Source organism: Lathyrus oleraceus, chromosome 5 (genome assembly GCF_024323335.1).
Source record: "Lathyrus oleraceus cultivar Zhongwan6 chromosome 5, CAAS_Psat_ZW6_1.0, whole genome shotgun sequence".
Classification (NCBI taxonomy): Eukaryota; Viridiplantae; Streptophyta; class Magnoliopsida; order Fabales; family Fabaceae; genus Lathyrus; species Lathyrus oleraceus.
Window position 1 is genome coordinate 73,889,652 of NC_066583.1, and position 12,974 is coordinate 73,902,625.

Here is a 12,974-nt window from a genome sequence, read left to right on the forward strand (position 1 = left end):
CTCGCTGAATACTTGCCCGGACATTAACACTGCACTCCATCTTTCACCTCTGGTTGCGAACATAGAAGCCAACCTATAATAGGTTAATCTTACCAAGGCGGTTATCGGTAGATTTCAAATTCCTTTGAAAACCCCGTTCATGCATTCCACAATGTTTGTTGTCATGTGGCCTCATCGACAACCACCGTCAAATGCCCTTGTCCACTGCTCTACTGGTATGTTATTTATCCATCTCCCTGCGTCTTCATTAGACAGTCTAATTTCATGACGATAATATTGAAATGACGGTTGAGTTAAAGCATACCCAGCATTCACCACCTTCTTGTGAAGATTCTTATCTTTTATAGCACGCATGAAGTTTTGTGCAATGTGTCTGATACAGTAGACATGTGTAGAAGGAGGATCATGCCATCCGTTGTCATGGTTGTTGTAGGCATTCTCAATGGCAGCATGTCTATCAGAAATCAAACAGAGATTGGCTTGTGGAGCCACATGCGTTCTGAGATGTCGAAGAAAGAAACCCCATCCACTAGCCGTTTCACCTTCAACAAGAGCAAAGGCAATGGGAAAGACATTGTTGTTACCGTCTTGTGCAACCGCCATGAGCAAAGTACCCTTGTATTTTCCGTATAACCAAGTGCCATCAATTTGAATAATAGGTTTGCAGAATGCGAAACCTTTGATGCACGGGTCAAATGCCCAAAAGAGACGGTGAAATATTCTATTACCTGTAGCACAGGTTCCGTCTAGTATCATTGTTGGCACTGTCTCCATAATTGCCACAGTTCCTGGGACATATGTTTTTAGTGCCCATAAAAACCGTGGCAATTCCTTGAATGAATCCTCCCAGTTGCCGAAAACCTGTTCAACAGCCTTTGTCCTCGCAATCCAGGCTTGCTTGTAAGATGGAGTATAATTATATGTTGTTCTGATATGGGATATAATTATACTCACCTTCACTGATGGGTCTTTATTTACCAATGGCAGAATGTCTTGACATATCAAAGCTGCGCTTAGTTTACGGTGATCTTGTTCAACGTTAGTTGCAATGCAACTGTGCGGTGGGTCTATTGAAGCGATCTCCCAAGAGTCGTTTTTCTTCTTGTAAGACGCAGCCAAACGAAACTTACAAAGCATGTTACGACATTCGATAACATACCTTCTAGAATCATTGCGTTTCACTGTAAAGTTAGCAGAGTTGGTCATGTGGAATTTTTTGATTTCTAGAACACATTCTTCTTTGGTACGAAACATGTCTCCCACCTTTAATTCGCCTTCTGATCTCGGATACGGATTATAGAAAACACTGTTGGATGTTTCATCGTCGTGAAGATCCATATTTATCATATGTTGAGGCGGATTGTAGACATGACTAGGAGGTATTGGTGGTGGTTGATCATCATCTTCATCGTCGTTGTTCAGCATGTGATCAACCTGTATCTCGGTCTCCTCTTCTTCTTCATCAACAACGTCGACTTCTGCTTCTGCTTCTGGGTTGAGTTCATCTGACCATTGTGCATCATCTTCACTAGCTTCATCCTGATCGGTTAGTTGAGACTGTTGAGATGGTATACATGATTGTAGAGTAATGTACAACTTGATACAGTTGTTGCCTGAATGTTCATGACTAACAAACATGTATTCAACATCTTCATCGTCTCGTACCTTAAGGGGGGAAAACTTGCATTGACCATTCTAAAAAAATATTGGATTTCGATATGTGATCTTTGACACAATACCCGATCCTATAAAGGATTGTATTCTTTTTTTCAAATGCAAAAAGGTTGCATTTCTCTTGATCGTGATTCTAATGGTATCAGTGTTTCGAAAACAAAAACCATGAAGCTCAAACTCAAAAGTTTCACCGTTGCAGTGAACGTTGACACTGTATAATGATGAAGATGACATTGTGGAGATAAAAACTATTTTCTTACTGCAGATGAATGTGAGTGAAGTGTCTTGGATGTTGATAGTAAGACACTTAAATAGATGGTATCAGTGTCTCACATGCTAGCTAGTTCTGAGATGATGTGTCGGACATGCAAGCTAGTCTGAGATGACGTGTCGGACATGTAAGATAGTCTGAGATGATGTGTCAGTCATGCAAGATAGTCTAAGATGATGTGTCAACCATGCAAGCTATCAAGAAGTGACTCTTCAGCATGCAGGAGACAAGACAGCCACGTGTCGGACATGCAAGATAGTCTGAGATGATGTGTCAACCATGCAAGCTATCAAGAAGTGACTCTTCAGCATGCAGGAGATAAGACATCCACGTGTCAGACATGTAAGATAGTCAGAGATGATGTGTCAGTCACGCAAGATAGTCTGAGATGATGTGTCAACCATGCAAGCTATCAAGAAGTGACTCTTCAGCATGCAGGAGACAAGACAGCCACGTGTCGGACATGTAAGATAGTCAGAGATGATGTGTCAACCATGCAAGCCATCAACAAGTGACTTGGTCAGCATGCAGGAGACAAGACAGCCACGTGTCAGACATGCAGATGGTGTTTCCAAATGGATTGGCGCCTCCACTTAATCCTTGTACATGGTCGCCAATTCAAGTGGAGACACCATGCATTCAGACCTCGAAACCAAGCATTCAGACCTAGCCTTGCATGCATGTCCCTATGGAGGCGCCAATTTGAATGGCGACCCCTCTTAAGGATTGTACATGGTCGCCAATTCATATGGAGGCACCATGCAAACACAAATTTTCATGCTCCCATCCATTTGCCTATAAATACATCCACTCCTTCAACACTTCTTCCACACCATCACTCTCACTACTTCCTCTACAATACTTCTTTTACAATTTCATCTTCAACAACTCCCCAACAATATGTCTTTACTCACAATGGGCGAAGCACATAGAGGAACGGTTGCAAACATCGCAACATATGTAAGTTTTTTCTTTTGTTAACTTTTTATCTTTCATCTTCACCAACCCCATTTTATTTTGACATACCAACTTAGTCAAGTGTTTTATTCTTTCTATTATAGGATGTATCAAGGCTTCGAACTCGAGTCCACGAATATGTCCATATGGACCCGATGATTCAACCTTATGTTGAACTCGCCGGTTTTGGTCATATTAGCAAGATTATGTCTTGGTCTATAGATAACAAGTTCATTCTAGCCTTATGCGAAAGATGGAGGCCAGAGACACACACATTTTGGTTCCCAACCGGTGAGTGTACCGTGACGTTAGAAGACGTCTACATGCTTTTAGGACTACCAATTGAAGGAAAAGCTGTTAATGGTAAGACCAACTATGAAAATTCAATTTGCATGGAGCTTTTAGACACTGATTTGTTAGATGATAATGCTAGAGGTCAAGGTATACTACTCTCACGCCTAAAGTCATATTATAATAGTTTATACTTAGATGAGCATTCTACCGAAGATGCTCGAATAATAAAAACTAGGTGTTACATTATGTTGTTAATAGGATCCTTTTTATTTCCCGAAGGTAGTGGTTCTAGCATGCATATTATGTACTTACCTCTACTTAGACATGTAGATAGAATAGGAAGTTACAGTTGAGGATCTGCTTGTCTAGCCTATCTCTATAACTCGTTGTGCAAAAACTCCCACAAAGACACATCTACATTTTCTGGATGTGCTGTTTTGCTACAAGTATGGGGTTGGTCAAGACTACCATCTCTAGCATCGGTCAATAACAACCCTTTCACTTTTCCATATGCACAAAAGTAAGTTGTTTAAATTGCTATATCTTTACTTACATCCTTAAAGTTTATTACCTCAAACTATTTTTTTTTAACTTTTTGGTGTAGATGGTCGGCACGTGGTATGAGTTACAACAGATGTCCGAGACACTGTATTACTCAGTATCGCAACCTGTTGGATCACCTTCGACCGACAGACGTAAGCAAAATAACTTAATTATTTCGTTATATTATGTTAACTTTTTCTACATTCATTATAATCTTATCTTCTTTAACATTTCAGTTCATTTGGCGTCCATACCTTAATCTGGATCATGAGGTCAACGCTGAAGACGCATCCGTATGGACAGCATGCACACCAATAATACGGTTCACAACTGTGGAGATGCACAACACCGATCGTGTGAAGCTGCAGTTCGGTATGGTCCAGAATATCCCAGATCCCCCAGCTAGCCTAGGAGAATGGCATATGCGTAAAGTGAACGACCAATGGAACTTCAACCCTTGGCAAAACTTTGCAAGATCGGAGTGTCGCAAGTGGAAGCACCGTCATGACCATGTCTTAACTGACGCAGTCATGCCAAATGAGGTAAAACCAAGTCGTACTTATATGGCTTGGTACAGATCGGTTGGTTTTCAATTCATCGCCGAAGATATGTATCTCTACGACCCACGCCAGGCAAGTTACACACAAGAAGGATCAACATCTAACCCCCAACAACATTCTCAGCCCGGTTACTCACAACCCCCTATCCGTCAAACTTTCCGTTCCACAAACACACAAACATACAACCAAAACATGCCATTCACCCAACCCCAATACCAATAACATACCCCATACCACCACCAACAAATTGACCATCAACCTGAGACCCAACATCGCTTCGCACCCACACCATCACCCTACCAAAGTTGCCTTAGCCAAAACACCAACCGCCCCTCCTCCTACCGTAGCCAAGAAGCCCAAACATCACAAAACCAAAACATCCCACAACCCTATCTCTACCAAACACCCCAACAACCTTTCCAACCTTTCCTAGACGCATCATTCATACCCATGTCTCCCTTCAACCGTCCCGGTCGCCCATCCATGAGTCAACCACATCCCAACTTCTCTGGCATGGGGCATGAGCTCAGCTACGACGGTACACCATCATTGCATACTGAAGACTATGCTGAGTTGTCTGAATACCTCAACGGACCTTCTCCTGTAGTTGGTAGTGACGCTCCTGGCCCCTCAGATGAACAAACACCGGTGCAGAATCGTCAACGTGGGTTAGGGCCAAGGGTTAGGGTAGCTAGGGGATGTGGGACCGGAGGTCGGTTAGGTGATCCCGGTCATCACCATTAGGTTTCTTTGTGTAAACTCCAAACTTTATTAATATCAAGTCGTATTATATCAAATTTATCTTTGTGTAAACTCCAAACTTTAGGTTTCTTTGTGTAAACTCCATTTTGGCAAAATTCTCATACACATGTTTTGACTAAAACCCTAATTTTGGGTCAACTTCCCAAGGACCTAACTCACTCATTTTTTATTCTTTTGAGGTGGGACCAAGTGCATTGGAAATTTTGAGATGTCTACTTCACTTATTATGTTGGACAAAATTTCATAATTCTAAAAGAAACACATGTGATAATACAAAACATTATAGGTCACATAATAGTTGAAATGTGAAAAAGTCCAACTTCAAGTGCCCATAACTTTCTCATAAAAAATTCAAATGATGCAAAATTTAAGTCCAAATTCATTGTCTTGAAAAGATATACAACTTTTATGTCGAAGGTTTTGTCATTTGAGGCTTTTATAATTCAAACGGAAGGGCTTGAAGTTGGTCCATTTTGGCAAAATTCACATACACATGTTTTGACTGAAACCCTAATTTTGGGTCAACTTCCCAAGGACCTAACTCCTTCATTTTTTATGATTTTGAGGTGGGACCAAGTGAATTAAAAAGTTTGAGATGTCTAATTCAATTGTTATGTTGGACAAAATTTCATAATTCTAAAAGAAACACATGTGATAATACAAAACATTATAGGTCAGATAAAAGTTGAAATGTGAAAAAATCCAACTTCAAGTGCCCATAACTTTCTCACAAAAGATCCAAATGATGCAAAATTTATATCCAAATTCATTTTTTTGAAAAGATCTACAACTTGCATGTTGGAGATTTTGTCATTTGTGTTAGACGGTGTGGCTAGTGATCGAGAGGGGGGGTGAATAGATCACCTCTTTTTAATTTAACGGATTTGAAATTTTATCAGAGTTTTCAAAGTTGGCGGAAAAATCAGTCCCGAATCGACTTCCGTCTATTCTGAACCGCTACTAGAAAGCCGGACACACAAGTTTAATTGCTGGATTTTAATGAGAATGACAGAACCAATTCACACCAGAATTTTAACTAATTGAATGCACTTATCATTAAAGTCTATTTCCAATGAATAAAATCTAGCTAACCGTTTTATCAAACAGTTGGTGTGTATGTGATCGATGATAAACAGCAATGGAGTTTGATTAAAGTTTTCTTGCCACTGCTGTCTTGAAAAAGAAACAATCACCACACACTAACTGAAATTGCGAAAACAGTTTGAAAAACGTAAAGAGGAGTAAGGTAAGAGTACGATACGCAGAGATTTGGTAAGGAAGTTCCCCACGTCGTCCTCGCGTGTGGGTACGTCTCCCTCTCAATTTCAAATGAAATTGAGAACTTTGATTATTAATTATTGCCGAATCCGTTGATACAAGGTTATGATACAAAGACAGAATTCTAAACTCTAAGAACCTCTTCTTGTATAAACCTTCACTTGATCTGAGCACGATCAAGATTTTCCTGCACAAAGTTGCAAACAATTCACCGGTTCCACGACCTGCTTGCGAAATCCCCCGATCTCCAAACGCAACGCTGCGGCTGAATATGTTCTGCAAATGTGACTCCCAAACCCTCAAGAACACTCCAGTTCTTGAAGGACAAACCAGTAGGTTTTTCCTAGAAACCCCCTTCAATCTTCGACTCAGCTAGATCCTCGATCGTTCCACTGCAAACCACAGCTAGATCCTTGATCGTACCACTGAACGTTATCTCGATGCTTCTTTAATCCAAAGAACAAGAATGGTTATGTGTAAATGTTCTTGAAGAAAAGTGATTGAGAAGATGAAGAAGATGAAGTCTCTTTCAGGTTTCTAATTGCTCTCAAACAATTGCTCCAACACTGCTTTTTGATCTGTGTTCAATTGTTTTCCCTCAATGAATTCGTGTTTCTGCACTGCTGTTGTAACCTGTCTTTTATATGCTGCAAAACCGTTGCTGTTATAACATGAAACAACTTTATGTATTGATGCATAAGGGTGTGTATCGATGCATACTGTAAGTTGTGTGAATTTTTGGTGAAATTTATTAATCATGTATCGATGCATAATTCGTGTGTATCGATGCATGTGATTATCTCACTGGTATGTATCGATGCCTAATGCGCATGTATTGATACACAGGCTGTTTCAATTGGTCATGTATCGATGCAGGGATCGTGTGTATCGATGCATAGAGTATTTTGTCTTCCATGTATTGATGCATGACTCGTATGCATCGATGCATACTGAACAGAAAGGTTTTGTGATTTATCACATGCTGTATGTATCGATGCAGAGGCTTTATGTATCGATGCTTACTGACATAAAATGCATTTTAATTGTTATTTAAAGGGAAGTATCAATGTAGGTTTATATGTACAGTTATGCAACAATAGAGTGGGATGAAAAACATAATAAAACACACATGTATCATGTAATGCAATGCACAACCAACATTTGGATGATGATCACACAATTTGCTATCATTAAAAATTAATTCAAGGTAAAGAATTCTCTCACAATTTGAGGATTTTATGAGGGAGTCGCCAATTGAATTGGAGACTCCTCTTAAAACCTACACATATGCGCCAATTGGATTGGCTAGGGCACCTGCCCTAGCCAATCCAATTGGCGCCTCCATTCAAGTTTTAAGAGGAGTCGCCAATTCAATTGGAGACTCCTCCTAAAAGTGGGGTATTTTAGGATTTTTTTTGAAACCAGGGGTATTTTGGGAATTTCCTTTGAAAAACTGGATTATTTGGGTAAAAAAAACCGATTTATTCACTTATACACATATTTTTAAATATTTAAAAAAAAACATTGACTTAATTTTTTAAAACATATTTCATCTTTTAGTAATATAATAGTATTTTATTTTAATTTGTAACCATTCTTATGTAAAAAGTTTATATATATATATATATATATATATATATATATATATATATATATATATATATATATATATATATATATAATATTTTATTATTTTTATAAATATAAATTAAAATCAATATTTTCACTCGCAAATATTTTATAAGTGTAAATTTGAACAAAAATTATATTTTATATTTTCTTATTTTTTTACATTAGTTCATTCTCATATCAAATAAAATATTTTTACGTACATATCAAACGATTTTAGTTTAAAATTATTTTTAAAAATTGAAAATATAATTATTATCAAATAACTTTAACTTTATTTATAAAGCTCTTATTTTTTATTTTAACTTAAAAGTAATTTTAACAGTCAAAAAAACTCGACCAAACAATACCTATGATCACTAATGATGAAATACAACTACAAATGATAAAAAGACTAATAATTTTTGTAAAAAACATTATTTAAACTAAAATTTAGTAAAATATGTGTCCACGTTATGTCCAAGATTGTAAATCTTCAAAGAGTGAATATTAACATCATATATGGGCTAGTGTTATGGAAGAAATGAATTCTTGATTCTATAGGCAAATCTCCGATATACTAACTTTCCAACTTCACACTTAAACTTGACCTCATGTATTTTAATAATTTTTAATTATTTACAAAAAGAATTGAGTAAAAAATACGAATGAAATTTTTGGGGATTCATTCAAAATTTCTGATAATAAACTAATTTTTAGTAGTTCATTTTTAAATTTCATTTTTTATGTAATTTATTAGAAATTTTGAAAAGTGTTGGAGTTTATGAGTAATTTTGAAAAATGTTGTAGTTTATTAAAAATTTCAAAATTTAAGATAGAGTATAATTTATTTATTTTCAAAATTTTCATAATTTATTTTCAAAAATTCTGGTATTTCTTCAATTTTTTTCAGAAATTTTAAAAAGTGTTGTAGTTTATCGATAATTTCGAAAAGTGTTGTAGTTTATCAGAAATTTTAAATTTTAAGATAATATAATTTTTTTTTCAAAAATTCTGGTATTTCTTCAAATTTTTTTCAGAAATTTCAGAAAAATCCGATAACTTTTTTCGAAAATTTCAATATTTTTTTCGAAATTTCCAACAATAAAAAATCTCAAAAAAATATTTAGTATGGATATTAAGACAATAACCGTTACAATGTAGGATTGACAGATTTAATTATGGGGTGACAAATGAATATCTCCAAATCTCCTTACTTATAATCAAAGGTATTGTCTTTGTGCCTACACACGACTTTAATGATACGAAACTAGCTCGTTGGAAGAGATCTTTCAATTTTTTGAGTATAAAGGTTCCAAAATTAACTAGAAACACACACGTTAGATATTGATATTTTAGTCAGTTATTCGAAGATGTTTGGGTTTTTAAAATTTGCTGAAAAATTGTTATTGCTTGGGAACTCAATACTCCAACTTATAGTGGAGAGCACCATGATTGCATGTGATCTTTCTCATTTTGTCCTTCCCCAACTGTTCGGGGCACAACTATCCAAGCTTCCCCTTTATTGCAATATGTCACATGTATTTAAATCGTGATTGTAGAGTCAATATAAAAATATAAAATACTTTATTTTCTTTTTCTCTACCATTCTATCGTGAAAATTAGAAGACATTACATTACTTAACCCCGATGAGAGAACCTTGGTCGTCTTCACCTGGGAAATTGGAGAAGGTAGCGCTTTACGGGAGCTTAGTGAATTCGAAGCATGACTCCATTCCAGGATTATTGTTCCATTGTCATTGTCGTCATCATCAGGATGTATTGAACCAACACATAAAGATATACATTCTTCACTTGTTTCTCATACACGACTCTGCATAGGATATTTCCAAAAAGTCGACGATACATGATCCGGGCCGTACGCAGAAATTGGCATTGTCTCTGTTCTATGCCTCAGTAGCCAGTTGTTTGGCTACCTTTTGTGGATTCTTTTATTCTTTTCACGATATAAACAACTTCTTGATTCGCCATTACCTTCCATAGACCATCACTAGCGAGAATCAAAAGCTCGATGTCTTAGTTATCGTTAGCATACTGAATGTCGGATCAGACCGCAAGTTTTTGTCTCCAAATGCTCAAGAAATTGCAAGCTGCTCATTCACTCTTGCAACATCTCCTGACATGTTTGAGTTAAAGAAGCCTCTATTCTCAATGCTGCCACGTTCCTTTCTATGTTCATGATAAGTAGTCATCTGTATAACTACATCTTCCCTTGACATAACTGCTCGTGAATCTTCAACAAACAACCCAGAATCCAATTCTCATTTGTTGAGCAAAAACATTGAGAAAATTGCTTACCTCAGTCAGTGAATCAACTACCATAGATTCTCATAAATTAAATCATGCATTAGTTAATTCCAAAACAGAATTGTGATTAACTAAGGAGTGTACTTATCTTTCATTGATAGCTTCGTCTATAGGGTCAAATGACTTAGGTGACGTCTTGATGTTAGGAAAATTCCATCAATTGAACCATCTGCTTCACAATTGTAAAACAACTTCTCTGCCATGTGTGGTATTGTCTTCGTCATCGCCAGATGACACTTATGATTGAATTTATGAAGCTGATATGATATCACTGCTTTGAGATAGAAAGATCATGTCGAATCAACACTCCTCACCCTTTCGTCGTCGTCAGACGACACTTATGATTGAATTTAAAAAGTTAACCTCACTAATGCTAGTCAGAGAAGGCTATAAACAATTGGCTAATATGTCTGTGATTGATATAGGGGAGGATGAAGTGATCCGTTCATTTTTGGGATCCCTGAGTCTTACACGGATATTATTCTCATATTGCTCTCCCCCAATTCTCATTTTTCATGTTATTCACCCCTCTTTACCCTCCAAGCATTCTCTTATTTATAGATCCCAACCTCATTCTCTTTTCCCTCGTTTTACTCTTCATATTCCTCATAAATACATCTTCCAGTAATGTCCATCGTCCCTATAATTGCTATGTAATGTTCCTCTTCAATACTTATAACTCCCCTGTCATAATGCATCATTCTGTAACTATTTCTTACGATCCTTGAAATAACATCTTAGCCTTGTCATTGGACCCGACTTGTACGAACTAGATCATTCCCGACTTACATGAAATTGATTCCGTCTTTTTTACTTTGATACCCTAACCAGATTCCGATTAGCAGGTATAAACACGACTATCTGACCTATTAACCTCACCATACTCAGTTGTCCCACCAACTCGGCCTCAGAGAATTCTGGGATGTACTATATGTAACTGACTTATAAATCATTTTGTAACAGTTTCCGACCCTTGATTGTTCCAGAAACGTTATGACTTGGCATGTTCCTTCAAAGCCCGGTGAATTGAGTTCGGGATGAGTATGGAACTCGTTGTTAGACTATAAAAATCTAGGAAGTGTAATCGACCCTAAAATTTACAGGATGTACACTACCCATGATTTGGAGTTGGCAGCAGTAGTCTTTGTGCTTAAAGTTTGGAGGCATTATTTGTATGGTTCGAGGTTTTAAGTTTTCACCAATCATAAGATTGTAAAGTATTTGTTTGATCAGAAGGGGCTGAATATGAGGCAGATGAGGTGGCTAGAATTTTTTAAGGACTACGATTTTGAGTTGAGTTACCATCATGGTAAAGCTAATGTGGTAGCAGATACGTTGAGTAGGAAATCTTTGCTTATATCGGTGCTAATGGTTAGAGAAATGTATTTGATTGAGTTGCTCAGAGATCTTAGCTTGGTGGGTGAGATAATGCGGGGAAGTGTGAACTTGGGTATGTTGAAGTTGACTAGTAGCGTACTATAAGATATCAAGGAAGGTCAAAAGTTGGATTTTGGATTGATTGATTAATTGGTTTTGATTAATTAAGGTAAAGAAGCGGACTTCATAGTAGATGAGAATAGGATTGTGAATTTTCGGGAGACAGTTTGTGTGTCAGATTTATTAGAGCCCAAGAGAATTCTTGAAGAACGTCATATGAGTGGTTTGGGCATTCATCCCGGAGCCACGAAGATGTATCAATATCTTAAGATGTTTTGGGTGGCCAGATATGAAGAAGGATGTTGCTAAGTTTGTGTATTATTATTTGACTTGACAGAAGTCGAAGATCGATCATCGGAAGTCGTCTGGATTGATGTAACCTTTGAGTATTCGTGAGTGGAAGTGAGATAGTATCTCTATGGATTTTGTGGTGGGTTTTCCAAGGTCCATGAAAGGAAGTGATTCGATCTGGATTGTTGTGGATAGACTGACTAAGTCGGCTCATTTTGTTCCGATAAATATCAGTTACTCATTGCAGAAACTAGAAGATATCTACATCAGTGAGATTGTGAAGTTGCATGGTATTCCTTCGAGCATTGTTTCATATAGATATATGATGTTCACGTCAAGGTTTTGGGAGAGTTTGAAAGAAGCCTTGAGAACCAAGTTGAGGTTGAGTTCTGCTTACCATCCGCAGACAGGCGGTCAGAAAGAAAAGACTATCCAGTCTTTCAAAGATTTATTGAGAGCTTTTGTTTCAGAGCAATGAGGTAGTTGGGATAGTTACTTGTCGTTGATTGAGTTTACCTATAACAATAATTTCCATTCTATTATTGGAATTCCACCTTTTGAAGCGTTGTATGGTATAATGTGTATGCCACCTTTGTGTTGGTATGAGTCAGGTGAAAGTGTTGTGCTTGGACCTGAGATTGTTCAGCAGACTACTGAGAAAGTTAAGATGACTTAAGAAAAGATGAATGCATCACATAGCAGAAAGAAGAGTTATCATAATAAGCGAAGGAAGGCACTTGAATTCCAAGAGAGAGATCATGCATTATTGAGAGTCACTCCAGTGACTGGTGTTTGTCGTGCGTTGAAGTCTCAAAAGTTGACACCTCGTTTTATTGATATGTATCAGATCCTTCAAAGAGTAGGAGAATTATCCTACAGAGTTGCCTTACCACCATCTATTTCGAATCTTTATGATGTGTTTCACGTGTCTCAACTTCGGAAGTATATTCCTGATTTGCCCCATTGTGTTT